This window comes from Microcaecilia unicolor, chromosome 7, assembly GCF_901765095.1.
Source record: "Microcaecilia unicolor chromosome 7, aMicUni1.1, whole genome shotgun sequence".
In the NCBI taxonomy this organism is placed as follows: Eukaryota; Metazoa; Chordata; class Amphibia; order Gymnophiona; family Siphonopidae; genus Microcaecilia; species Microcaecilia unicolor.
In genome coordinates, this window is record NC_044037.1 from 150,569,916 (window position 1) to 150,596,050 (window position 26,135).

The 26,135-nt window shown below is 44.2% G+C and overlaps 1 protein-coding gene across 1 annotated transcript in view; it reads left to right on the forward strand.

Annotated features, from left to right (window-relative positions):
* Positions 1–2,979: 2,979 nt before the first annotated feature.
* Positions 2,980–26,135, forward strand: part of RAMP1 (receptor activity modifying protein 1) — a 387,176-nt gene continuing 364,020 nt past the window's right edge. Inside the window, 1 exon segment of the mRNA XM_030209593.1 lies at positions 2,980–3,517. The gene's annotated coding sequence lies outside the window, so the exon portion shown is untranslated.

A 26,135-nucleotide genomic window follows, 5' to 3' on the forward strand; every position in this document is an offset into this window, starting at 1 on the left:
GCAACCACACTACTTTTATATATGTTAAAAATAAAAATTATTGACATATATTGAAAGTGGGCACTAGATGGTGCCCTAAATCCATCCTTATGCTGAGGTAGGTGAACAAATGTATTTCAAGGAAAAGTAAAGGAATATCACATTTTAATATTATTCTTAATACTTCCCCTAACTTGTTTTTCTAGAAATTCTGAAAACTGCATCAATAAAGAGAGTTATCCTATATAGATAAAACTCACCTCAATGTTCTGAGGACACTGACGTCACTGTCAGGTCCTCCAGGCACTTCCTTCCGGTTCGAAGCCTTCGTGGTGGTGAAGCACCGAAAACACTGTGTTGGGGCCCCACCCTCGCGTCAAACGTAATGAACGAGGGCGGAGCAATGGCGTCAGTGGGCTTCACAACAAACGACGCAGCAGATTGAAGGTGGCGTGCGAGGTCCGCAACAGTGGCGGGCAGTGCCATCAGAACTCCAAAAGGGTTGAGTAGGAGGGGGGGAGGTTCGACAGGAAACCGTGCTAGCGCCTGAAACGGGCATGTTTTATTAGTATTATATATATGATCTTCACTATGAAAAAGATTAGTTATTTCAAGGATATTACAGTTCTTTATGAAGGACATGGGGTGCATCCCTGAATGCAGCACTGCAAATTCGAGATCTTATTAAAAAAAAAAAAGCATAAGTGGATTATTCCTTTTTTTGTGATATATCGTGAGTATTCACTTTTTTCAGTTTATTTGATTAAATTTGTGAATCATTGTTTTCTTATTAAGCAAAAAGTGATGTACATAAAACAATTTACTACATTAAATAAACAATATAATAATAATATGTGATTTATTTAGATTTTGCTCACACCTTTTTCAGTAGTAGCTCAAGGTGAGTTACATTCAGGTACACTGGATATTTCTCTGTCCCAGGAGGGCTCACAATCTAAGTTTGTACCAGAGGCAATGGAGGGTTAAGTGACTTGCCCAAGATCACAAGGAGCAACAGCGGGATTTGAACTGGCCACCTCTGGATTGCAAGACCAGTGTTCTAACTACTAGGCCACTCCTCCACTTACATAGAAGTAAATTAATCATTTTTAAATTCTTCCATCCTTTTAATATCAGTATTTATTGTACTCCTTCAGGCATATTTATGTTTTTCTTTTATGGCCTTCATTGCTTGATCTCATACTATGCTTACAGGTTAGAATCAGGGGTAGTACAGTAACTCTAACAAGCTACAAAGTCAGTGAAGACCCATCTCTCTATATAAAACACACCTCCAACGTTCTAATGAAGCCTCCCAAAGTCTCAACGTTCTAAATCCATGGTGGTGTAGATCGAAGTTTGCCCATGCGTGTTTGCCCCGCCCATCGCGTCAAACATGATGACGTCAAGGGCGTAGCACGTGACATAAGACGCATCGCGGACCAATGAGAACGAACTACACGAAAGAGGGAAGGACTACCAGCAGCTGACCATTAAGGGATCGCCGACTGTTGCTACGCGACGTCCCGTGACGACAAAACACAGCGCGAAACGGACCAATCCACGAAAAACAGCATAGGAACAAAGGAGCAGAAAGAGCAGCACAACCGGTCACGATTCAGAACAGCAACGAGACGACGAACATCGCTGGAAGGAGATTACAATTTTGAGACCCATGCGTCAGCTCCCGGTATGTGTAGCCTCCTTAAAAAAAAACGCCCTATCAGAAAAAAAATGCCCACTGACCCAACGTCTCCGGCACATCAAACAAGTTGCCTAACACTTCAAACACCCCCACCCCCCACAACAACAAAACGCAGACCTTCCACACACAGCCACATAGCCAAAACTGACAAATGCAAAACAAAAATCTCTAACAATCACACAGACAGACACGCACTGAGCCATGCACACACAGCATCTCACTCACACACACACACTTCCCCACCCCAGAACCCCTTCATTCACAAACTGAAACAAGGCACCCTACCTAACAAACGCCCTCCAAGACAAAACTAACCACTGTCCCAATGTCTCTGGCACCTCAATCAAGTTGCCTTCCACTTCAAACACACCCCCCCCCCCCCAAAAAAAAAAAAAAACCGCAGCCTTCCAAACGGCCACATAGCCAAAACTGTGTGCAAGGGGAGAGGACGGATGGGAAGAGGTGGCAGGGGGTCCACAAACTCAGATGGAAAGAAGTGGGAGGGGTTTCTGGAACTCAGGGGTGGAAGGGGGGAGAGGGGGAGGGAGGACAAAGGGGAAGGGAAGAGTAGGAGGGGAGTAGTGAGACGGGAGGGGGAACCACACTCTCTCTCTGTCACATACACTGTATCTGTGTGAACACTGTCTCTGTCACACTCACTGTGTCCAACATACGCACTCGCACACAGTCATTCTGAAACACACACACTCACAGATACACAAGCACCCAGTCAGTCTCAATCTCTCTGACACACAATCGCACAGTCACTCTCTCTCACACAGTCACTGTCACACACACACTCTCTCTCAAACATACACACTACGAAGAAAACCTGGCTAGCGCCCGTTTCATTTGTTTCGGAAACGGGCCTTTTATACTAGTATGGAATATGGTATCCGTACTGTTGTATGTTTGTAAAATGGAGCTGCTTGGTTTTGTATACGTTAAGAATGAATCTGTTAGTAAAAATATAAAAAGGGCATTTTATAATCCACTTTTATAGAGAATTAGGATTTTAGTTCCCAAACGCATATCTCCATACTGCTTTCATGTACACTCTTTGTGAAACCTTTTGAAATTCATAATTAAAATACAGCAATGCCGTTTTGTTTTTTAATTAGTTGGGGGTTTTTTTACAACAACAACAAAGAAAAAAAAAGCATAACAGGTGATAAAATATTTAACAATCAGTGATGCTTTTGACAGCACATGGTGAAAGCTATTTTTAAGACCTCAGGTTTTCTAAATTTAGATCCACCCACTGAGATTATGAGAAGCTCTAAACAGCCCAAGGCAACCGGAGAAAACTCTAATAAACTGCAAACACTTGCTTCTACTGTTGTTGTCTCTCCTCTTCTCCTGAGCCTTAAAGTGTCTGCTTCTTGTATCTCTGTAAACTGCAGCAGATTTTACCAGATAATCTGAGATACTGCATGGACAGATTTACTCATACAAAGATAAAAGGAAGCCTGTATATCAATAAGGGGAATAAGAGCGTGTCAACTGGGTACAAGAAGCCCACTAGGAGTGGAAAAACAACATACGTTGTTCTCTGCTGCTGTAAATTGACCTGACCCCTTGTCTCTCTGAAGCGTACAGGGGAGCCTGAGACTTGGTAGGGAGAACCTTTATGCGGGTTGATAGCAGTTTCTTTTCATTAGATTCACAAAAGGTTGCTGATAATTCAGCTTTTATTTTCGTTCGTATGGCTTTTTAAAATACGATAGTGGTGGTTGAAAATAAACAAGTTGACCTTAACATCTTTGGATATAGCGCTGTAAATCATGCAGTGGAATCGACAACCATCCCTCGCCATTCCTTTGGTTATTCTGGGTAAGTGAAATAAGCAACTGAGCTAGAAAACGGATCATTTACTGGAGGAGATGAGAAGTTGTTTATCATGATCACGTAAATGTGATCGTCTGGTTTTAGTAAACAGATTAGCAGCCAAAACACTTGTTGGATATAGAAATACTTTGCTATAGCAGAATGCAGCTGCTATAAAAAAAAAATAAAAACACTGTACAATAATTGCTTTTGGGTATTAGACTTCTTAGTTTGCTATATTCTAGGCTTGCTAAAAAAAATGATTTATTGAGAGTATCTTTAGTAGCAAGTGAACAATATACTACATTAAATAAGCAGGTCCGTCTGGTTCTCGAATTCCTTATGCAACATGAGTTTTCAGATTGGTGTCCTTGGGGTTTCCTTATGACTCCCGGCTCAGTTTTTTGTTTAACGTCCTTATTTTCACATAGAGAAAAAAAGAATGAAAGTCAGAGCTAAGAATGTGTTTCTCCTGTTATTAGGCAATAGAAGGACAATTATATAATTTAGATTTATGTATTTATATACCCGGTTGCATGTGTAAATGTATAGAATACTAGCACTTATTGCGTAACTACATTACCTATGAAAATGCCAGCAAGGCACCTAAACCCTATTCTGTAATGGCACATGTAAATGACATCAGAAGCGTAGCCAGGTTCATCCAGGTTGACGGCGCAGGGGGGAGCAAGAGCGGACTTCTGCTGGCGCTGGAGCACATTTTCCATGCACAACGAAAAAAATTAGGCACCGGCAGAACTCCATTTGGGGAGCTGCCGCACACCTGGCGCCCCACCTAGCTATGCCACTGAGTGACATGGGGCTGATTTTCAAAGTACAGACTTACAAGTCCATAGGTCACTATGGGGCTCATTTTCAAAAGAGAAAAACACCCAAAAAGAGGCATAAAATCTGCATTTGGAACGTTTTTCTCAAAAAGGCCCAATTGGTATTTTCGAACCAGTTTTTAGACATTTTCTATGAGGTCCTCAGAAGTGCATTCAAATCACAAGGGGATGTGTCAGGCGTGTTAAGAGTGGGTTCTGGGCGTTCCTCACACTAAGACGTTTTCCTGCCATAGTGGACAAATTTAAAACATCCAGGGCTATAAGTTGGATGTTTGGTCTAGACCTGAATAAGCCATAAAATAGTGCCCTAAAAGACCAGATGACCACTGGAGGGAATCAGGGCTGACCTCCCTTTAAGCCCTGAGAAATAACACCCCCCAAAAAATGTGATTAAAAATATTACTTGTCAGCCTCAGATGCCAGGTCCATTAGAGCAGCGTACATGTCCCTGAAGTAGTCTAGTGGTAGGTGCAGTGCACTGCACTGCACTGCAGACAGGTGGATCCAGGCCCATATCTCCCCCCCCCCCCCCTACCTGTTACACTTATGGAAACTGTGAGCCCTCCAAAACTCACCAGAACCCACTGTACCCACATGGTGCCCCCTTCACCCATAAGGGCTATTGTAGTAGTGTATAAGGAAGAGCCTTCCGATTGTACGTCTGTGTTCTCTCTGAGTGTTAAACAAGAGAAGCATCTCCCTCTCGTGGATCATCCTGAATCGGAGACGTCTGAACAGACTCGCCATCCTGCAACGTTCCCACAATGTCAAGCTCACATTTTAATCCGGTCCCTCCCACGGGATGTGTGGGAGATGAAAATGGTAACGAATTCAAAATGCATGGGATAACATAAAGGAATCCTGTTCAGGAAGGAAGGGTCCTCAGAAGCTTAGCAGAGATTGGGTGGCAGCACCAGTGGTTGGGAGGCGGGGCTAGTGTTTGGGATGCGGGGCTGGTGCTGGGCAGACTTCTTTGGTCTATGCCCTGAAAAAGGCAGATACAAAGCAGGTCAGTATACTATAAAGTAGCACATATGACTTTATCTTGTAGGGCAGACTGGATGGATCGTACAGGTCCTTTCTCTGTCGTCATCTACTATGTTACCAGTTTTGGGTAGTGGGTTTTTGGGGGCTCAGTAGACAAGGGAGCAGTGGTGAGATGTGTACCTGAAAGTATTTATTTGAAGTCCACTGCAGTGCCCCCTAGGGTGCCCTATTGCTCTCCCGGGGATGTCTGTGTGGCCAACCTACTAAGAATGCTGGCTCCTTCTACATCACAATGGCTTGTTGGTACGTTTTGCACTTGGACTTTTTTTTTTTCAAAAATGTACCAAAAATATAAATGGGCAAGCACAAAAAACATCTAACAAATAGCCATTTAAAAAAATAGATGTTTTTCTGTTTGAAATTGGTTATATTCCCCACTTAAATTTTGACGTTTTTAGCAAAATGTCCAAAGTTGGACTTAGACGTCATATCGAAAATAACTCTCCACGTAACTTTGTAAGTCTAAGTGGCTTTGAAAATACGCCTCATAGTATGTAATACAAGGGGTGCATAAGCATTAACAGAGCATAAGGCATAGCTTCCACTAATGCATGTACTGACTAAGAGGCCAATGCAGAAAGGTTTGTGGTAAAGCTGTGTGCGGATGTATGAGTGCCTGGCTTCTTCCGTGTGTCACGGTGTGACCGTGCCCTTACGTTCAGACGTAACTTTTCCTCTGTATTTATCTCTTTGACCTCTCCAGTCTGCCTTTTCCTATTGTTCTTCCTGTTAGCCAAGCCTCGCTTTGGTGTCCCTGAAGCCAAGCCTCACTTTGGTCTCCCTGCTTCTGCTTCATTTCCTACTTGTGACATCATCAGCCTACTCCTTTATCAGGACCCAGGGAGCTTTCCTGCGCACGGTTGCCAGATGGGCGGTTTTCTGCAACCCGCTGCGGGAAATTTTTGCCCGCTGCAGGTTGCGGTTTTTTGGACTCGTTTCATTTTTTCTGTGTGAATTTTTGGGCGTTTTTTCAGCCGGCGGGGGTGGGGCTAATGGCATCAGAGGCGGGGTTTGCTGACATATTGGGTGGGGCTGATGACGGCGGGGGTGATGACAGAAGGGGTGGGGGGTGATGACAACGGGGGCGGGGTTGATGACGGCGGGGGTGAGGTGTGTGGTTTTTGGGCGGGTTTTTTGACGGTTTTATGTGGGAATTTTTTTTTAATCTGGCAACCTTGTTCCTGCGTTGCCTTTGCAACAGGTCTATTTTCCTTTCTCTTGTATACTGTTGTTTGATTCTGAGGGAACTGGTCTTCTTGTTTGTGTCTCTGGGCAAGCCCTGAGCCCTGTGCCCTATGTGTGTGTGTGTGGGTTGTTCTGCTTAAAGCCCTCTTGTTTCTCTGTGTAGGTTGTTCTGCTTTAAACCAGTATGGATTATTAGCCTGTTAACTTTGCTTCCAAGCAAAGTCCTGTTTTGTTTCCTTGTGTGGGTTCCCTTGTTACTTTTCACTGTTCAGAGAGCCAGTTGTTGCCAAGCCCAGCTGCTTTTCTTGACTACTTTGCTTCCACAGCTTATCAGCTGTCCTTGATTAACTGCTCCCATGCAGCTGGGTATACTCTCTCTGCCTGCTTTTCCGTTCCTAGCTGAGTTCTGGTAGGAACATTATTTGTTTATCCCTTTGTCTTAAACCTTTGACTGCAGTGTATGCCTGCTTCAACTGTTTTAGAAGCAGCCCTTCCTTTAGGATGCTTTAACTCTTTGTCTGCTGTGTCTGTCTCCTGATTCTGGTGAGCATTCCTCCTTATCTGATCTGTGTATGTAAAGGCAGCTTCCCTGTTTGCTTACTTTTCCCTTTGTCTCTGATGTATGTTATTTGATTCTGTGGCACAGCCTTGTGTATCCTTGTGAGTGGCTTCCCTTTACGCTTAAGTGCTGTATGGTGCAGCCTAGAGTGTTCCTATGAGTGACTTCCCTTTTCCCTGAGTGCTGTATGGTACAGCCTAGAGTGTATTCCTATAGTTGGCTTCCCTTTTCCATGGAGTACTCTGTGGCACAGCCTAGTGTATTCCTATGAGTGGCTTCCCTTTTCCCTGAGTGCTGTATGATACAGCCTAGACTAGAGTGTATTCCTATGAGTGGCTTCCCATTTCCCTGAGTGCTGTATGGTACAGCCTAGAGTGTATTCCTATAATTGGCTCCCCTTAACCCTTGAGTGCTGCGTGGCCAGCCTTGTGTATTCCTATGAGTGGCTTCCCTTATCCTTGAGTTCTGTATGGCATAGCCATGAGTGTTCCTCTGTGTGGCCTTGTCTTGATTTTTTTTCCTGTGTGCTTTTTGTTTGAGTTCTGTCTGTGAGGTCTCTGGTTGTGTTTGAATGGATTGCTTATTCGTTTAGCTGTGTCTACTAGCACAGTCCTGTGCATCCTCTCTGTTTGGTTTTGTTTGTACTTTAGTGGGTGGTTCTTCTGTTTAGCTGGGACTACTAGCCCAGCCCTGTGCTACGTCTCTGTGTGATGTCTGTTTGACTTGGTTGGGACTATTCATTTATAGCTAGGGTTCTAAGCCCAGTCCTGTGCTGCCTTCCTTTGTGGCTTTCTTATCTTTTACTTGTGGTTTCTACCATGTGAGTCTAAGTGGGGTTGTCTTTTCCCCTTCAGTTTCTTTGCGCCTGTGTGTAGGGTCTTTTGACCCCTTGTTTGTGGCTCTGTTTAGTGCAGTGTGTGTGCACTGCTTGAGTAGTACTTGCTCAAGAGATTCCGTTCTGTTTCTTTTCCCTTCCTTCTGGTATGATTCGGTTCCGGATCGACCGTGAGGCCCGTACGCTTGGACTCTGTACGAGTGGGTTCCGGATCGGCTGTGAGGCCCGCCTGAGTGGTCTTCTTCCTTTTCTGGTGGTGCTTGTTGCTTGACGAGTGTGCTGTCTATTTGCCATGTCTGGTATCCTGTGTGTATTCAGTGCCTGGTTCGCCTCTGCTCTGTGCTTCCCCAGAGGACTTGTCTGCTGCAGCCCAAGGGTTCACCATCCTGGGTTCCATGACACCATGAGCATAATACTATGCCATGCAGAAAGTTAAATGTATTCTAATTTGATTTGTGGAAAACGTGCGGCTAATGGGGGGGAGGGGCCTTGCTGGACACATGTTGCAGAAAGGTTTTGCGGTAAGTGCAGGTTCTTGTTCGCATGTCCAAAAGAAAACAAAAATGCCAGCATACATCGGTGCCTGTTCTTCTGTGTCTAAATATGAGCCTTGCAGTTTTTGTGAGGCTCACATTTAGACGCAGAAGAGCAGGGACTGATTTATGCTTTCACCATTTGGTTTTGTTCAGACACAAGCATTTCTGTAATCTCTTGTCTACCTTTGAACCTTGCAGGGGCTTCCTTCAGGTTGCAAAAGAAGACAAAAACCAGCAGTTAAATCTCAAAAACTGTTACGAAATCCTCTCCACATCCTTTGTACACAACACCTGGTGAAAAACTTCTTCATAGTAACTGCCAGTCAAAAATTCCTGTTTATCTGCATTGTTGTGGAGTACTCAATGGCCTCATTAGCATTCATTTTAATGCAATGTGCAGCCATGTATTCTGCGCAGGTTAACACCTCAATCCCTCTCTGCATTGCTCAGCATGTACAACCCCTGTAGTCACATAGTTAGGCCTGTGGTAGTTTTCTGCATTGGTCCCAGAGTACAGTAAGTTACACACATCCCTGCCATGTTTGCGTCTATGGCTGGTAAAAGCTGTGGTTATTTTATCATTTTATGGCCATAATGCGAATTGCAGTGTATACCCAGGGTATGCTGCAAGTCACATGTAGTTGCATGTTTTGCATCTCATTACTATGTAATCCACAGTGACCTAAATATCAGTACATTAGGGCTAGACAAGCTGCGTTAGAGCCCTCTAAGTCATGTTGAGAAGCAAATAATGTGACTTAATGCCCTAATGCAGCTTGGTAATTTCTCCCCAAATGTCTGAAATTATGTAAACAATTTTAAGCATTTAGGAAATTAGGAGATCTCATCGTAATACCAGACATGCCAAGACACATGCATTTAAGACCTTTCCCCAGCTCACATTCATAAATGTGTTTGTCACATGCATTTGCTCTGCTCCTCACCCCTGTAGTTGGCACATCTCTCTGCTTTTACTCTCCCTGTCAGGTGGCCTGTTATTTCTCGCTGTCCAACACTACCCCCCCCCCCCCCCAGCTCACCAGGAGCTTTGCCAGTCTGGTCGGCAGCGTTGAAGGCGCTCTGGCTGGTGCAGGCCTCCTACATATTGCAGTGGCTGGCCCACCTTCTCTGAGGCAACGTCCTGTTGCTGGCTGGCTGCCTTTGGCAGAGGGAAGGAGGCCATTTCCAGCTAGAAGAAATTTCTTCAGTTTTGCTTGGAAGGAAGGCAAGGCTCACGGTGTGCTAGGGGGTTGAGGGAGTGAGCGGTGCCAGGTCTGCAGAAGGTGAGTAGAAGCAGGGGGAGGAAGAGATGTCCGAGGTAGGAGGCAGTACCTCGGATCCACCGGTGGGTGGGTGGTGCAGGAGGGTGAGATGGCGAGAAGGATGCTTGCTGGACCCTTGAGAGGGGGGAGCGTGGGCAGCGGGAAGAAGAAGAAGTGCTGGGATTGTGGGGAAAGAAAACCAGGGAAAGATGCTGGATCTACAGGCAGCGGGGGGGGGGGGGGGGGGGGGGAGGAAGGAGGGAAGAGAAAAGACAATTCCTGGACCCTTGGTAGGGACAACTGGAGGAAGGGAAAAGAGAGGAGAGATGCTGGCCCCTTGGGTGATGGGGGGAGCAGGAAGGAAAAAAGAGATGGTGGCCCCTGGAGATGGAAGGCAGGAGGGACAGGATGGAGGGACAGGGGGAGGGAAAAGAAATACTGGGATGGGATTGGTTGGCAGGAGGAAAGGAACATGTGTCCAGTAATGTTATGGCGGTGTGAAGAATTGTATTTTGATTTTATGTATGTATATTTTGTAAACTGCTAAGAACTTTTGGATTGTACAGTATAACGTCTTTTTGTTTTTAAATAAATAAGTGTTGCCATCTTAGGACAGACGAAAGGTCCATCAAGCCCAGTATCCCATTTGCAACAGTAGCCAATCCAGGTTACAAGATCCCAAAACAGTAAAATAGATTTTATGCTGCTTATCCTAGAAATAAAAGGTGGATTTTCCCCAAGTCCATCTTAATAATGGCATATGGACTTTTCTTTTAGGAAGTTATCCCAACCTTTTTTTAAACCCTGCTAAGCAAACCACTTTTACCACATTCTCTGGTAACAAATTCCAGAATTTAATTAAACGTTGAGTGAAGAAATATTTTCTCTAATTTGTTTTAAATTTACTACTTAATAGCTTCATTGCGTTCCCCCTAGTCCTAGTATTTTTGGAAAGAGCAAACAAGTGATTCACATCTACCCATTCCATGCCACTCATTATTTTATAGACCTCTAGCATATCTCCCCTCAGCCGTCTATTCTCCAAGCTGAAAGAGGAATAGCCGCTTTAGCCTTTCCTCCTAGGGAACTCTTCCCATCCCCTTTATTATTTTTGTCACCCTTCTCTGTACATTTTCTCTTTCCACTATATCTTTTTTGAGATGCGGTGACCAGAATTGCACACAGTATTTGAGGTGCGGTCGCACCATGGAGAGATTAAAAGACATTATAACATTCTAATTTTTGCTTTCCATTTCTTTCCTAATAATACCTAACATTCTTAACATTCTATTTGCTTTCTTAGCCACCGCTGCAACACTGATTAGAGGGTTTCAAAGCATCATCAATAAGTACATAAGTAATGCCACACTGGGAAAAGACCAAGGGTCCATCGAGCCCAGCATCCTGTCCACGACAGCGGCCAATCCAGGCCAAGGGCACCTGGCAAGCTTCCCAAACGTACAAACATTCTATACATGTTATTCCTAGAATTATGGATTTTTTCCCCAGTCCATTTAGTAGCGGTTTATGGATTTGTCCTTTAGGAAACCGTCCAACCCCTTTTTAAACTCTGCTAAGCTAACTGCCTTCACCACTTTCTCCGGCAACAAATTCCAGAGTTTAATTATACGTTGGGTGAAGAAAATGTTTCTCCGATTTTGTTTTAAATTTACTACACTGTAGTTTCATCGCATGCCCCCTAGTCCTAGTATTTTTGGAAAGCGTGAACAGACGCTTCACATCCACCTGTTCCACTCCACTCATTATTTTATATACCTCTATCATGTCTCCCCTCAGCCGTCTCTTCTCCAAGCTGAATAGCCCTAGCCTCCTTAATCTTTCTTCATAGGGAAGTCGTCCCATCCCCGCTATCATTTTAGTCGCCCTTCGCTGCACCTTTTCCAATTGTACTATATCTTTCTTGAGATGCGGCGACCAGAATTGAACACAATACTCAAGGTGCGGTCGCACCATGGAGCGATACAACGGCATTATAACATCCTCACACCTGTTTTCCATACCTTTCCTAATAATACCCTACATTCTATTCGCTTTCCTAGTCGCAGCAGCACACTGAGCAGAAGGTTTCAGCGTATTATCGACGTCGACACCCAGATCCCTTTCTTGGCCCGTAACTCCTAACATGGAACCTTGCATGATGTAGCTATAATTCGGGGGGGGGGGGGGGGGGTTTCCCCACATGCATCACCTTGCACTTGCTCACATTAAACGTCATCTGCCATTTAGCAGCCCAGTCTCCCAGTTTCGTAAGGTCCTCTTGTAATTTTTCACAATCCTGTCGCGATTTAACAACTTTGAATAACTTTGTGTCATCAGCAAATTTAATTACCTCGCTAGTTACTCCCATCTCTAAATCATTTATAAATATATTAAAAAGCAGCGGTCCTAGCACAGACCCCTGAGGAACCCCACTAACTACCCTTCTCCATTGTGAATACTGACCATTTAACCCCACTCTCTGTTTCCTATCCTTCAACCAGTTTTTAATCCACAATAGGACATTTCCTCCTATCCCATGACCCTCCTATTTCCTCTGTAGCCTTTCATGAGGTACCTTGTCAAACACCTTTTGAAAATCCAGATACACAATATCAACCGGTTCCCCTTTGTTCACATGTTTGTGTACTCCTTCAAAGAATTGAAGTAAATTGGTCAGGCAAGATTTCCCCACACAAAAGCCGTGCTGACTCGGTCTCAGTAATCCATGTCCTCGGATGTGCTCTGTAATTTTGTTTTTAATAATAGCCTCTACCATTTTCCCCGGCACTGACGTCAGACTCACCGGTCTATAATTTCCCAGATCTCCCCTGGAGCCTTTTTAAAAAAATTGGCGTTACATTGGCCACCCTCCAATCTTCCGGTACCACGCTCGATTTTAAGGATAAGTTGCATATCACTAGCAGTAGCTCCGCAAGCTCATTTTTCAGTTCTATCAGTACTCTAGGATGAATACCATCCGGTCCAGGAGATTTGCTACTCTTCAGTTTGCTGAACTGCCCCATTACGTCCTCCAGGTTTACCGTGAAGTCAGTAAGTTTCTCCGACTCGTCCGCTTGAAATACCATTTCCGACACCGGTATCCCACCCAAATCTTCCTCGGTGAAGACCGAAGCAAAGAATTCATTCAGTCTCTCCGCTACGTCTTCGTCTTCCTTGATCGCCCCCAATGATGACACCTAGATCCTTTTCCTGCTCGGTGTCTCCTAATGTGGAACCAGGCATCATGTAGCTATAGTTTGGGTTCCTCTTTCCCACATGTATCACTTTGCACTTGCTCACATTAAACATCATCTGCCATTTGGATGCCCAGTCTCGTCAGGTCCTCTTGCAATTTTTCACAATCCTCTTGTGATTTAACAACTTTGAATAACATTATATTATCAGCAAATTTAATTACCTCACTAGTTATTCCCATCTCTAGATCATTTATAAATATGTTAAAAAGCAGCAATGTCAGCACAGACCCCTGCGGAACCCCACTATCTACCTTTCTGCATTGAGAATACTGACCATTTAACTCTACTCTCCATTTTCTATCTTTTAACCATTTTTTAATCCACAATAGGATATTACCTTCTATCCCATGACTCTCTAATTTCCTCTGAAGTCTTTCATGAGGTACTTTGTCAAATGCCTTTTGAAAATCCAGATACACAATATCAACCGGCTCGCCTTTATTCACGTTTGTTCACCCCTTCAAAGAAATGTAGTAGATTGTTGAGGTAAGATTTTCATTCAGTAAATCCATGTTGGCTTTATCACATTAATCCATTCTTATGTATATGTTCTGTAATTTTGTTCTTTATAATAGTCTCTACCATTTTGCCTAGCACCGATGTCAGGCTCACTGGTCCATAATTTCCCAGATCACCTCTGGAACTCTTTTTAAAAATTGGTGTTACATTGGCCAACCTCCAATCTTCTGGTGCCAATCTTGATTTTAAAGATAAATTACATATTACTAACAATAGTTCTGCACATTCATTTTTTCAATTCTATCAGTACTCTGGGATATATACCATCCGGTCCAGGTGATTTGCTATTAGTTTCTCAAATTGCCCCATTACATCTTCTAGGTTTACAGAGATTTGATTTAGTTTCTCTGACTCGTGAGCATTGAATACCATTTCTGGCATTGGTATCTCTCCCACATCTTCCTTGGTGAAGACTGAGGCAAAGAATTAATTTAATCTCTCTGCTATGACCTTGTCTTCCCTAAGTGCTCCTTTTACCCTTCTGTCATCTAGCGGTCCAACTGATTCTTTTTGCCGGCATCTTGATTCTAATATACCTAAAGGTTTTACTATGTGTTTTTGCCTCCAACTCAATCTTCTCGCTGGCCTCTGTGGAGGCAGGACAAGAGAAAAGGAACGTAGATGCTGGCTTCCAGAGGTGTTGGTGGGGGACAGGAGAGAAGGAAGAGAGATTAAGAGATGCTAGCCCCAGAAGTAGAGGTGGGGAAAGGGAAGATTGAGGGGAGAAGCTGGACATGGGAGGGATAGGGACAAAGAAGGGTAATACTGCGAATGGGGAGGGAGTAGAGAGATATAGAAACAGAGTAGAGATGATGAACAAGGCAAGAGTAAGAATATAGCAGGAGAATAGAGGCAAGGAGACAGAGGGGAGATACTGGACAGGGTGGGTAGGGATTAAGAGGGAAGATGAATGATGGACATAGGAAGAAATGCCCTGGCAAGACAGTTAATGGAGAATAAAGTAGAAACCAGGGGGGTCACGTGATGCTTTACAGCAAGGCAGACGTGGTGCCGAGTTCTCCTGGGCCCCGACTCGAACTAACTTTCAAAAACCCTGCAAATTGGAGAGACAAATTACTGCCTGGAAGGAATAGTGACAGCGCATCGCATGGAAAAATTCCTGAGCACTCCAACAATAACAATGGCGCCAAAAAGCAGTAAAAAAGACAAAGAGAAACCGAAGACGACCGGCGGAGTGGAAGAGAGCCCGCCACAAACAGACAACGCGGTATTCTCGGAAGAGCAGCTGCGTCAAATTGCAAGCACGGTGGGAGCTTTAATCGAGCCGATTCAAGTAAAATTTGATAAGGTTTTTGCTCAGCTGACGACGCTGGAAGAGCTTTTAACAGATACAGTGAGGAGGACTGGAGAGGTAGAGCAGCGGATGGTAGCAATGGAGGAGGCCCTCCCCCCTGCCTTGCAGCAGGTGAGAACGCTTGAGACCAAAACTGGGTCACTTGCTGAAAAACTGGACGAACTTGAAAATAGATTCCTTCGGGCAAATTTAAGAATAATAGGCTTACCAGAATCTGTGGGAGCCTCAGTACTGCCGTCAGTGTTGGAGAAATGGCTGTCACAGGAGTTTGCATTGTCGGACCATGCGGGGCCTCTATGTCTGGAGAGGGCCCACCGCATAGGCCGACAACAAGATGGCCGACGCAGCCCGCGAACTGTGATTCTGAAAGTTCACAACTACATCCATAAGGAAGAGATTTTAAGAGGATTTAGACAAAAACGGAACGAGACCAAGTTTGATGGGCATCAAATCCTCATATTTCAAGACTACTCTGCAGCCTTACAAGAGAAGAAGAAGTTGTATTCTCCACACTGTAAACGTTTACATGAGCTGAATATTCAGTTCATGTTGACATACCCAGCGATTCTAAAAATCAAAGAACAAGGACAGTGGAAAGTTTTGGGATCACCCGAGGAAGCGAAGAAGTATGTACAACAGCTGGATCAGAGAGAAAGGGCAGCTGTGGGTAATGACTGAATGCACTGTTGAGTACATGAATCTATTTGGTTAAAGCTGTGCTGTTAAACATTGTCAGTTGTTAAGCAGGGTTGTTACACTGGTAAAAATTAGAACATAAGAGTCGGGGGCCGGGAGGCTAGGAAACCCCTAAGACCCACAATAAATGGGCAGATGTTTAGAGGGTTGGAGGGGTGAGGAACAGGGGAACAGAACGGGAGGGGGGAGGGGGAGGGAAGGGGAAGGAAGGAGAGAAGAGAGGGGGAGGGATAAGGAAACAGTACAAGATGATAACGGGCCTAGACACTACCTATACTACCGGTATCAAGCTATATTAATGGTGCTACGGTGTGCAGTGGGGGATACACTCTCTCGGGGCAAGGCTGGGTGCCCTGGGGAGAAAGAACACAGAGATTATTTAAAGTTATTACAATTAGAGAGCTGGTACGTCCCCTAGGAAAATTCGAACAATCTCATGGAACGTTGGAGGCATTACTTCCCCCATTAAGAGAACTAAAATACTGGCGGCCTTAAAACGCCACGATGTGGGGATAGCATGCCTCCAGGAGACTAGGCTCTCCCAGGAGGAGCATGAGAAACTAAAGAGACACTGGGTGGGTGAGGTATTCTGCTCCCCAGCAACAGGGCGAAGAGGGGGGGTGGCAATCCTAATTCATAAAGCCTTACTGTGCCAAGCACAAATGTTGTTCAAAGATGGAGAGGGGCGAGTGGTGGGGATCAAAGTAAACCTACAGGGGAAGGAACTACATGTAGCCTCTATATACGGCCCGAATGCTTCAGCACATGCTTTTTACGCCCAACTGTTAGCGCGCTGTCAAACTCAGGCAAAACTCCCCTTGATCTTAGCAGGCGATATGAATCAAGTGATGGATGAGGAGTTAGATAGATCAGGCACTGGCCGGATGAGGCGGGAGCCCGCCACTGCATTGTTGGCGGCTTTCTGCCAGGAATTGGGTCTAGTAGACACATGGAGATTGTTGCACGGGGAGGAAAGAGACTACACACACACCTCCAGAGCGCACCGCACGCAGTCCAGAATAGACTACATATTCATATCACAAGATCTCTTCCCCAGAGTAATTAGCGCCCAAATCGGCCCAGAAGAAATCTCGGACCATTCGCTTACCTGGGCAGACCTGGAGTCCATGCCACTTTTCCAGCAGAGGCCGGGATGGCGGTTTCCAGCCTACCTTTACACTTCTAAAGACTTTGTGAGTTTCATACAGAAGAAATGGGAGGAGTACACAAGACACAATCAGGCCCATAGTGAAGATCCCATATTGTTTTGGTCAGCCGCCAAGGCAGTATTAAGAGGCGAGATAATTGCCTATGTGAGTAAACGCAACCGACAGATCGCGCAGGGGATAATAGGCCTAGAGCAGAAACTAAGAGAGGTAAAAAGGAATTATACTAGGCATCCTACGCAGTCGCAGCATGAGTTACTGGTGTCCACCAGAGCAGCATTGAATAGCTTAATACACGAAAGGACAATGAGATCCCTACTGTATAGGAAATACAAACTACACAAATTTGGAGATAGAGCGGGAGGAATGATGGCTAGACTGGTGAAGGGGGCCCGGAAATCATGCTTTATCTCAGCTATACAAAAGTCCACAGGTGGGGTAACGACTAATTTAGAGGAGATTGCACTTATATTTCGGAAACATTTTGCTACTTTATATGAAAAGGGCCCAGAGGAGGTAGGATTTCGGGAGAAGATACAGAGATACTTACATACAAAGCGATTGGGGAAGATCCCTCCAGACCGGTTGGCTGCCTTTAACAACCCAGTAGGGACAAAAGAGCTGCAAAGGGTCATAGGTGCCTTAAAATTACACTCGGCTCCGGGGCCGGACGGCCTGTCTGGAGAGTTCTACAAAATGATGAGCACACAGATTGTAGGGCCACTAACCGAACACCTCAATGCCATAGTAGACGCAGGTCAATTCCCAAGGCATGCTAACTTGGCGACAATCAGCCTGATTCCAAAAAAAGGCAAAGACCCTTTGCAACCTAACTCATACAGGCCAATTTCTTTAATAAATGTAGAGGCCAAACTGCTGTCTCGGATTCTGGCCGACCGCTTAGCACCCTTGATGCCTTTGCTCATTGGGGAGGACCAAACGGGGTTTGTCCGGGGCCGACACTCAGTCTTAAATGTAAGAAAACTCATTATGGCTATGTTATCCGGGATAGAACTTGGAGTCCCCCGAATGATTGTGAGCCTAGATGCAGAGCGGGCATTTGACCAGGTGAATTGGTCTTTCCTGTTTGAAATATTAAAGGACGTAGGCTTAGAGGGATGGACCTTGCAAGCGATAACAACATTGTACACACAGCCAAGAGCTGCAGTTAGGGTGAACGGGGTCCGGACGCCAGAATTTGATATAGGCAAGGGCACACGACAGGGCTGCCCCCTCTCCCCATTACTCTTCTTACTGGTACTAGAACCCCTCTTGGTTGAGATCCGAATGCGGCGGGACATTAGAGGCATACAGGTTTTTGGGAAAGAGCAAAAGGCACTTGCATACGCTGACGATGTCCTGCTGCTACTAGGCGACCCCCAGACCTCCTTAGAGAATCTCCTAGAGGTTATCAGAGCATACGGCAGGTTGTCCGGGTACACAATCAACAAAACAAAATCATTAGCGATACCCTTAGATGCCACAATCAGAACAACATGGAAGGGTTCCCTCCCATTGCAATGGGAAGAGCAACAGTTTAGCTACCTGGGAGTTACTATCCCGATTGACCTGGGGACCCTGTATGATAGGAATGTGCAACCCCTTATAGACACCACGAGATGCCTACTACAGCTTTGGAGCTCATGCCCACTCTCGCTCATGGGTCGGATAGGCCTTATAAACATGATAATAGTCCCGAAATGGCTTTACAAATTTCAGATGTTGCCGCTATATCTGAGGCGAAAAGAGGAGAAGATTCTAAACAGGCTAGTACAGAAATTTCTCTGGAATAACAAAAAGCCTAGACTCCCCCTACATGTGATTCAGAAGCCAAGACCTCAGGGGGGGATGGGTCTGCTTAATATAAGACAATTAACAGTGGCCTGTGCTATGAGGCACATACGAGATTGGCTGGTGGAGAGCCAAGACTTTTCAGCAACTTCAACAGAGCTGGCCATGTCCCCTACTGCACACCTGGGCTGGGTATTGCATGCGCCCGGAGGGAGATTAAGTAGAGATCTGGTCAGGAACCCCCTGGTTGCCTCGGCGAGGGCAGCGTGGCGATGGCTTTGCAGGTGGCACCATTTCGATTGGAGGGCGACACCTTTTCTGCCATTGTTCCATAATCCGGACTTTCCGGATGGCACATCGTCTGTGGCATTTAGCCGCTGGCGGGCACTTGGAATAAAGTATGTATATCAATTGGTGTCTGAAGAGGGTAAAACCCGCACTTTTGCAGACCTGTGTCAGGAATTTAAATTAAGGGAGATAGATCGCTTTCCTTACCTACAGGTGCAGCACTACATAGTAACACTGGGCTGGTCTAACTTAAGTGAAGACGTACAAGACATGCTGAGCTCGGACATGACATTGGGGGCACAGGTGCCGGTACCACTCAAATATCATCACAGAGCTCTGCAAGATTCCACGGAAGACATAGACTTTAGAAGTCGAGCTCAACGCTGGACGGATGAGTTACTGATTGAGGTTTCTGGAGAGACATTGAGCAAATTTGTATCCTCCATGTGGAAAACTTCTTTCTTTACTAAGTACTTGGAGATGCAGTATAAGTTTGCCCTACGATTATATATTCCGCCAACACGAGCTTGTAAGGCTGGGTACAGTGACTCAGATGCATGCCCTTGGTGTAGACAGACCCGGGCTACGCTCAGCCACATGTTTTGGTCTTGCCCATATACACTGCAACTGTGGACTCAAATTCTGGGCGAAATCAAGAGATACTGGGGACGCACAATACAGAGACACCCAATGCTATTGTTTGGTGAATATAAATGTATTAAGCCAACACTGCCTGGATTTCTGTCCTTCCTGCAGAGAGCAATACTGATGGGAAAGAGAGTCATCTTATTACACTGGCGAGACACTAGAGCTCCTGCTCTAAGAACCTGGAGAATACAAATGATAGAACTCTTAAAGCTGGAGAGGTGCGGAATGCTGGATTTGTCCTCTAGAGAAGGACTGAGATTTCAGAGGACATGGGCGAATTTCTGGGACACACTGCAACCGTTAGCAAGAAGTCGAATCTTAAACTGATTATTAGAGTTCACATTATAGCTACACTTGTCATCAGGTCTATATATGTTACGGGAGGGGCGGGTAAAGGGAGGGATGGGAGGGGGGACTAGGGTTCGGGTTCAGAGAGGGGGGGGAAGACTAGAAAGAGGGGACAAATAAGAGAAGAACATAATACACTTTACGTAATACTGGAAGGATTGGATCTTTAGATTGTCACCTTACAATGTTATTTGTATGTTCCCTTTCTGCTAACAGACAGATTTGAATATATAGGTAAGAGAAGGGGAGGGTGGGTGGAGGGGGGTTGCTCGGGGATAAATAGTAGGAAAATGTTTTGACGTATGTGGACAGATTGATGGTTCTCTGTTGTATCAGGAAGATTACTTGTTGAACATTGCGTATTGATGCTTTATATAATACGTCAATAAAAAAGATTTAAACATAAAGTAGAAACCAGACAACAAGATAGAAAAATTAATTTTATTTTATTTTTATTTATTAGAATATGTCAGTTTATGGAATGTACATATGCTAGAGCTGATTTAAGACATGACTGGGCCCATGAGAAAAACCTCACTCATAGTAACATAGTAAATGACGGCAGATAAAGACCTGTACAGTCCATCTAGTCTACCCAACAAGATAAACTCATTTTACATGGTATGTGATACTTTATACCCGAGTTTGATTTGTCCATGCCATTCTCAGGGCCAGGGGCGTAGCCAAACAACAGATTTTGGGTGGGCCTAGGCAAGACGTGGGTGGGCACCAAGTGTTCTCCCCCCCCCCCCCCAACCACCACCAAAAAAAAATCTCAGCTGGCAGGAAAACGCTTCTTTCCACCTTGGCAGTCTGCAGCACGCATGAGCTGAAAACTAAGCATGTGCAAGTACTGGAGAGTTCCATCAGGTGGAAGTCTACAGTTGGTGGAGCTTGGGATCCCCACCATGTGTGCTACTGGTGGATCTGAGCCCTAATTAGGTGGGCCGTGGCCTGTTTATCCGACATTGCGGCATGGATGTCCAACCGCCACCTGAAGCTGAACATGTCCAAGATCGAGCTCCTTGTCTTTCCTCCTAAACCCACTTCTCCTCTTCCTCCGCTCTCTATCTCTGTTGATAACACCCTCATCCTCCCCGTCCCATCTGCCCGCAACCTCGGAGTCATCTTCGACTCCTCCCTCTCTGTGCATATCCAACAGACTGCCAAGACCTGTCGCTTCTTCCTCTTCAACATCAGCAAAATTCACCCTTTCCTCTCCGAGCATACCACCAGAACTCTCGTCCATGCTCTCATTACCTCTCGCCTTGATTACTGCAACTTACTCCTCACCGGCCTCCCACTCGGCCATCTATCCCCCCTTCAATCAGTTCAGAACGCTGCTGCACGTCTTATATTCCGCCAAAACCGATATACTCATATCACCCCTCTCCTTAAATCACTTCATTGGCTTCCGATCAGATATCGCATACAATTCAAGCTCTTCCTCCTTACCTACAAATGCACTCAGTCTGCGGCTCCTCACTGCCTCTCCACCCTCATCTCCCCCTATGTTCCCGCCCGCAACCTCCGCTCACAGGACAAAGCCCTTCTCTCAGTACCCTTCTCCACCACTGCCAACTCCAGGCTCCGTGCATTCTGCCTTGCCTCACCCTATGCCTGGAACAATCTTCCTTTACCCATACGCCATGCCCCCTCCCTACCCATCTTCAAATCTCTGCTTAAAACTCACCTCTTCAATGCTGCCTTCGGCGCCTAACCGCTCGAGAAATATAAAATGCCCCAATCCATCCACCCTAACAGATTAACTGTTCACTCGTCCTCTAGATTGTTCACTTGTCTTTAGATTGTTCTCTTGTCTTTTAGATTGTAAGCTCTTTGAGCAGGGACTGTCCTTCTATGTTTGAATTGTACAGCGCTGCGTAACCCTTGTAGCGCTTTAGAAATGTTTGTTAGTAATAGTAGGATCTGAGCCCTAATTAGGTGGGCCGTGGCCCATCCAGGGCCACCTGTGGCTGCGCCACTGCTCAGGGCACAGACCGTAGAAGTCTGCCCAGCACTGTTTGTACTGAGTTCTGAAGCTACCGTTGAAACCCCTTAAAATGTACATTCCAGCCCATCCATATCTATTCAGTCACGATCAGGGTGTAGACCGTAGAAGTCTGCCCAGCACCCGTTTTATTTCCCAATTACCGGCGTCGCCACCTAAGAAGCTCCACTAAGATTCCATGGATCCATTCCTTCTAAACAGGATTCCTTTGTGTTTATCCCACGCATGTTTGAATTCCATTACCGTTTTCATCTCCACCACCTTCCTGTGGGAGGGGATTCCACATAGTCACCACCCTCTCTGTGAAAAAATAGTTCCTAATGAGAATCCACAAGCGTGGAGAACTCAAGAAGTCCCACGGACAAGCTCAACAAAAGAGGGAAGTGGGAATGTGAACCAGGATTTCCAAAGACCGGACCACAGCAGTAGTAAAAAATGAAGCAAAGTTTATTAGACAATAAAATGACTCTACACAACGTTGTGTTTTGGCCAAAAGGCCTACATCAGGAGTCTATGGATTAAAAAACAATATGTAAAAGAAATGAAATTTAAAACATAAAAACACAATGAAAACAGAAAACATAACCATATGGAAGTGAACAAATATATAACATCAATGATAGAAATATATAAAATATACATGTGTATATTATACTCCATCTGTTTCTGATATAAATGCAACATATATTAAATTAATAGGTTTTCCATGAAGGACCTGATTGTAACAGGATTGATTATTGAATCATAAATATGGCACAAAGGTATTGACTAAGCATGAGTACACCTTTGACCATATATAACAAACAAAAGAATATATAACAAATGTAATCAACATCTATAGTTGAAAAAAGTCCTCACATAGATAACCATGAAATATGACCTTGGTGATTTTGCAGTTGGAAATTGATTACCCACTCATATGTGTTTGGCCCAAAAGGAGTGAAATCCACACAGACTTGTGATAGTATAAAGGAAATATGTGTTTACCAAATTGAAAGACTCTGAAAGGACTAACCTGTATGCTTGATATGAGAAAGAAAGCCAAAAGAAATGGTGATAATCAGTTATAATGGTCTGAAAAAATATATTTATATGATGATTATGACAGTTTGAAAGAATTAAAAATATATAATAACCATAAAAATGAATGAATAAAACATGAAATTATTAATTAACCAAAAAAACAAAATTAAAAAAATAAAAAGAATATTGAAAATTGTAAAAATTAACATTAAAATCTAAGGAGATACAAACGCAGAAAAGGCTACTGGTGAGGGAAACAAAACGACTGGATGATAGGTTGAAAAATGATTATGGTGGGAAATTGTAAACGATATAGTAGAAAAAGTTGTTAATCACACGTGAGTAAAGCAAGATTATTATACAGGAAAATCTGTGTTAAGTGGCGATATATACAGTAGTAACGAGCAGAAAACCGTGCTATAAAAGTGTGGCAATATATATCATTGAGAGATAAACAAACAATTGTAATAGCTGAAAAAATAAATATAAAAAGAGTGAATAAAAAGTAACAAAATGTGCAGGGCACAGTGGGGCGGACAATCCGAACGTCTAAATTAAAACATTGGACAGTTGGAAAAAGCGAACTAGAGAAAAAAAAGGAAAAAAAACAAAAAAAATGTGTAAATGCTGCTCCATCGTAATGAACAAAACTTTTGGACAAGATGTGATAAAACCTTTTATGCCAAGAGCAAAATAACATGTGTGTCAGTTACAAGCTAACATTATAGGCACTAGTAATGCTGTAAACCAAAGAAAGGTGCTGTAGAAGTGCAACGCTGCACTGTGAAAAAAGAGGGAAAAAATGATAATATATGACATGATCGTTGTAGAGGACAGGATCTAACAATACATGTACAAATAACTCCGAGCAAACTCTGCCAAACGTGAATCTTACCTTTAAAAACACCGTTGTAATGAAAGTATGCCTAAATCGTGGGCAAGGAAATGTAGTGATCAGCTTAGAGAACAGCTGTCGGACAGTGACCCACATTATAAAAGAAAAAGCGCGCAAAAAACAAGGGATGTGACGTCACGATGATATGACACGAGTGCTCAAATTGTAGAAAATTTTATATACAAAATATGTATCCCATGTTTATAAAATTAAAAACATTGGAGAGGACATGACGGTACCAGTTAAACTATAAAATAGTGAACCCAAAGAAATTTTTAATGAATCTGTGACGTCGCCAAAGGCAGCTATGAAAGGATGAATGGGTGTTGATATTGAAATACTCAAATTGTGGTTAAAAGATGAAAAGCATTGCATACATTGAAGCTAAGACAGAGCGTGGGGAATATGAAAAAGCAATATGAATAGAGTGTATGAGTGAGTGACATGTAGAAGCAAGTAAACAACTAGCATGGCGGTGTTTAATATGGAACCAATGAAAACCTTTTGTACTGGATGATATATTGTAATTACATGAAATATGAACACAACGGGTGAAAGTTTAAATGATAAGAAATGTAACTGTCAGTGTGAAGAAAGCTATGAAACTGTATGTTGTGTAGGCTGGAAAAAAAACCCGACTTGCCAATTAGATGATCTGCATTAAAAAATACCTGTCGCTGATTGGGAAATCAGTTGTATCTAGGTTGTGTGTAACACGACCCATGTTTAGTCAAGGCTGTGGCAGAACTAAATTTATTTATTATTAAATTGTACCAAACGACCAATTGAAAATAGTAAATGGTATACTATTGTGCTGTAGATAGTAACTAAAATTATATATCAAGGATAAACATGAAGAACCATATACATTGACAGTGATGTTACCATTGGAGAATATAAGCTAACAATGACAGCAATGTTACCTTTGGAAGATATAAGATGAAAATAATATAATCGAACATTGTGTGACAGTGCCATATATAGAGAGAGAGTTACATACCTCATTTAGTAAATTGTCAATAATCAGTAGCATGAAATATATAAAACTAGTAAAAAAAAGGCCTGTTCCTGAGAACAATGAAACGTGCGCTAGCAAGGTTTTCATCGTAGTGTGTATGTTTGAGAGAGTGTGTGTGAGAGTGACTGTGTGAGAGAGAGTGACAGAGTGAATGTGCGAGTGAGTGTGTGTGTGTGTGACATAGAGTGAGGCTGTCTGTGTGAGAGTGTGTGTGTGAGAGTGAGAGGGTGTGTGTGGATGATAGAGGTACATAGGTGTGTGTGTGAGTGAGAGACATGCTGTCTGTGCATGGCACACTGTGCTTGTGTGTGTGAGTGTGAGAGATGTAGATTTTGCATTTGACAGTTGTGTGTATGAGGCAATTTGTGAGGAAGGCGGCGACTGGATTTGGGGGGGGGGGGAGTTTAATTGTAGATATTAGATAAGCATTAGGGGCGTATAGCCCATTTAGTTATGTTTAAACAAAAGAGATCTGCATGAAACAAAATATTTATTTTTTTTATTTTGACTTAAAACCTTCAGAGTCAACTTGGGGAGGGAAGGGGGGAAGATTAAGAAAAGGGGGGGTCGGTTTAATGGGTTAAACAGAAAAGAATTGTAACTGTATTACAAATAATGTTCATACTTATCTCTTGAATAAAAACGATCTCTATATATAAAAGGCACCACCAACGTTCTAAATGAAGCCTCCAGCCGGAAGTGTGAAAGAGGAGAGAGATCCGGTTTCCCCATGTGTCTGCCCCGCCCTCGCTCTCTCTGTAACACAAACAGTGAAGGAAAACACAGCAAAGCACGAAATCAAATCGCTCTCTCTGTAACAGTGAAGGACTCAGGGGAGAGAGGGCAGAAGCCCTCACTATCTCTGTAACATAGACACAGCACAGCAGGAAACTTAACACTGAAGGACTCCACTCCAAGGGGGGAGGGGACAGAGAGGACAGACAGCACAGGGGAAGGAAGAGAGGGCAGAGGGCAGGGACACACACACTCCCACATGCACACAGAAGAAAACCTTGCTAGCCCCCGTTTCATTTGCATCAGAAACGGGGCTTTTTTACTAGTTTAAACATAAAACCTTCAGAGTCAGCAGCACCTACCTCTCTCCTCCTGAGATCCAACGTGCGCTGCGCTGTGTGCCACAATTTCTGGGTCTGGGAACACCTCAGACACTCTTAACCAGCCTTCAGTCACAGTGATGACGGCCCCTCCCGCGTGTTCCCGCCTATGTGGAACAGGAAGTGATGGGATGGGAGCTCTCTAGGGAAGGCTGACTCTGACTGGCTGAGCCTGTAGGCAAGAAGCACATCATGATGATGTGATCGGTGACGTTGCGAGCCCGAACCGAACGAAGCTGGTTTAAGGCGGATCGGCGCCGGC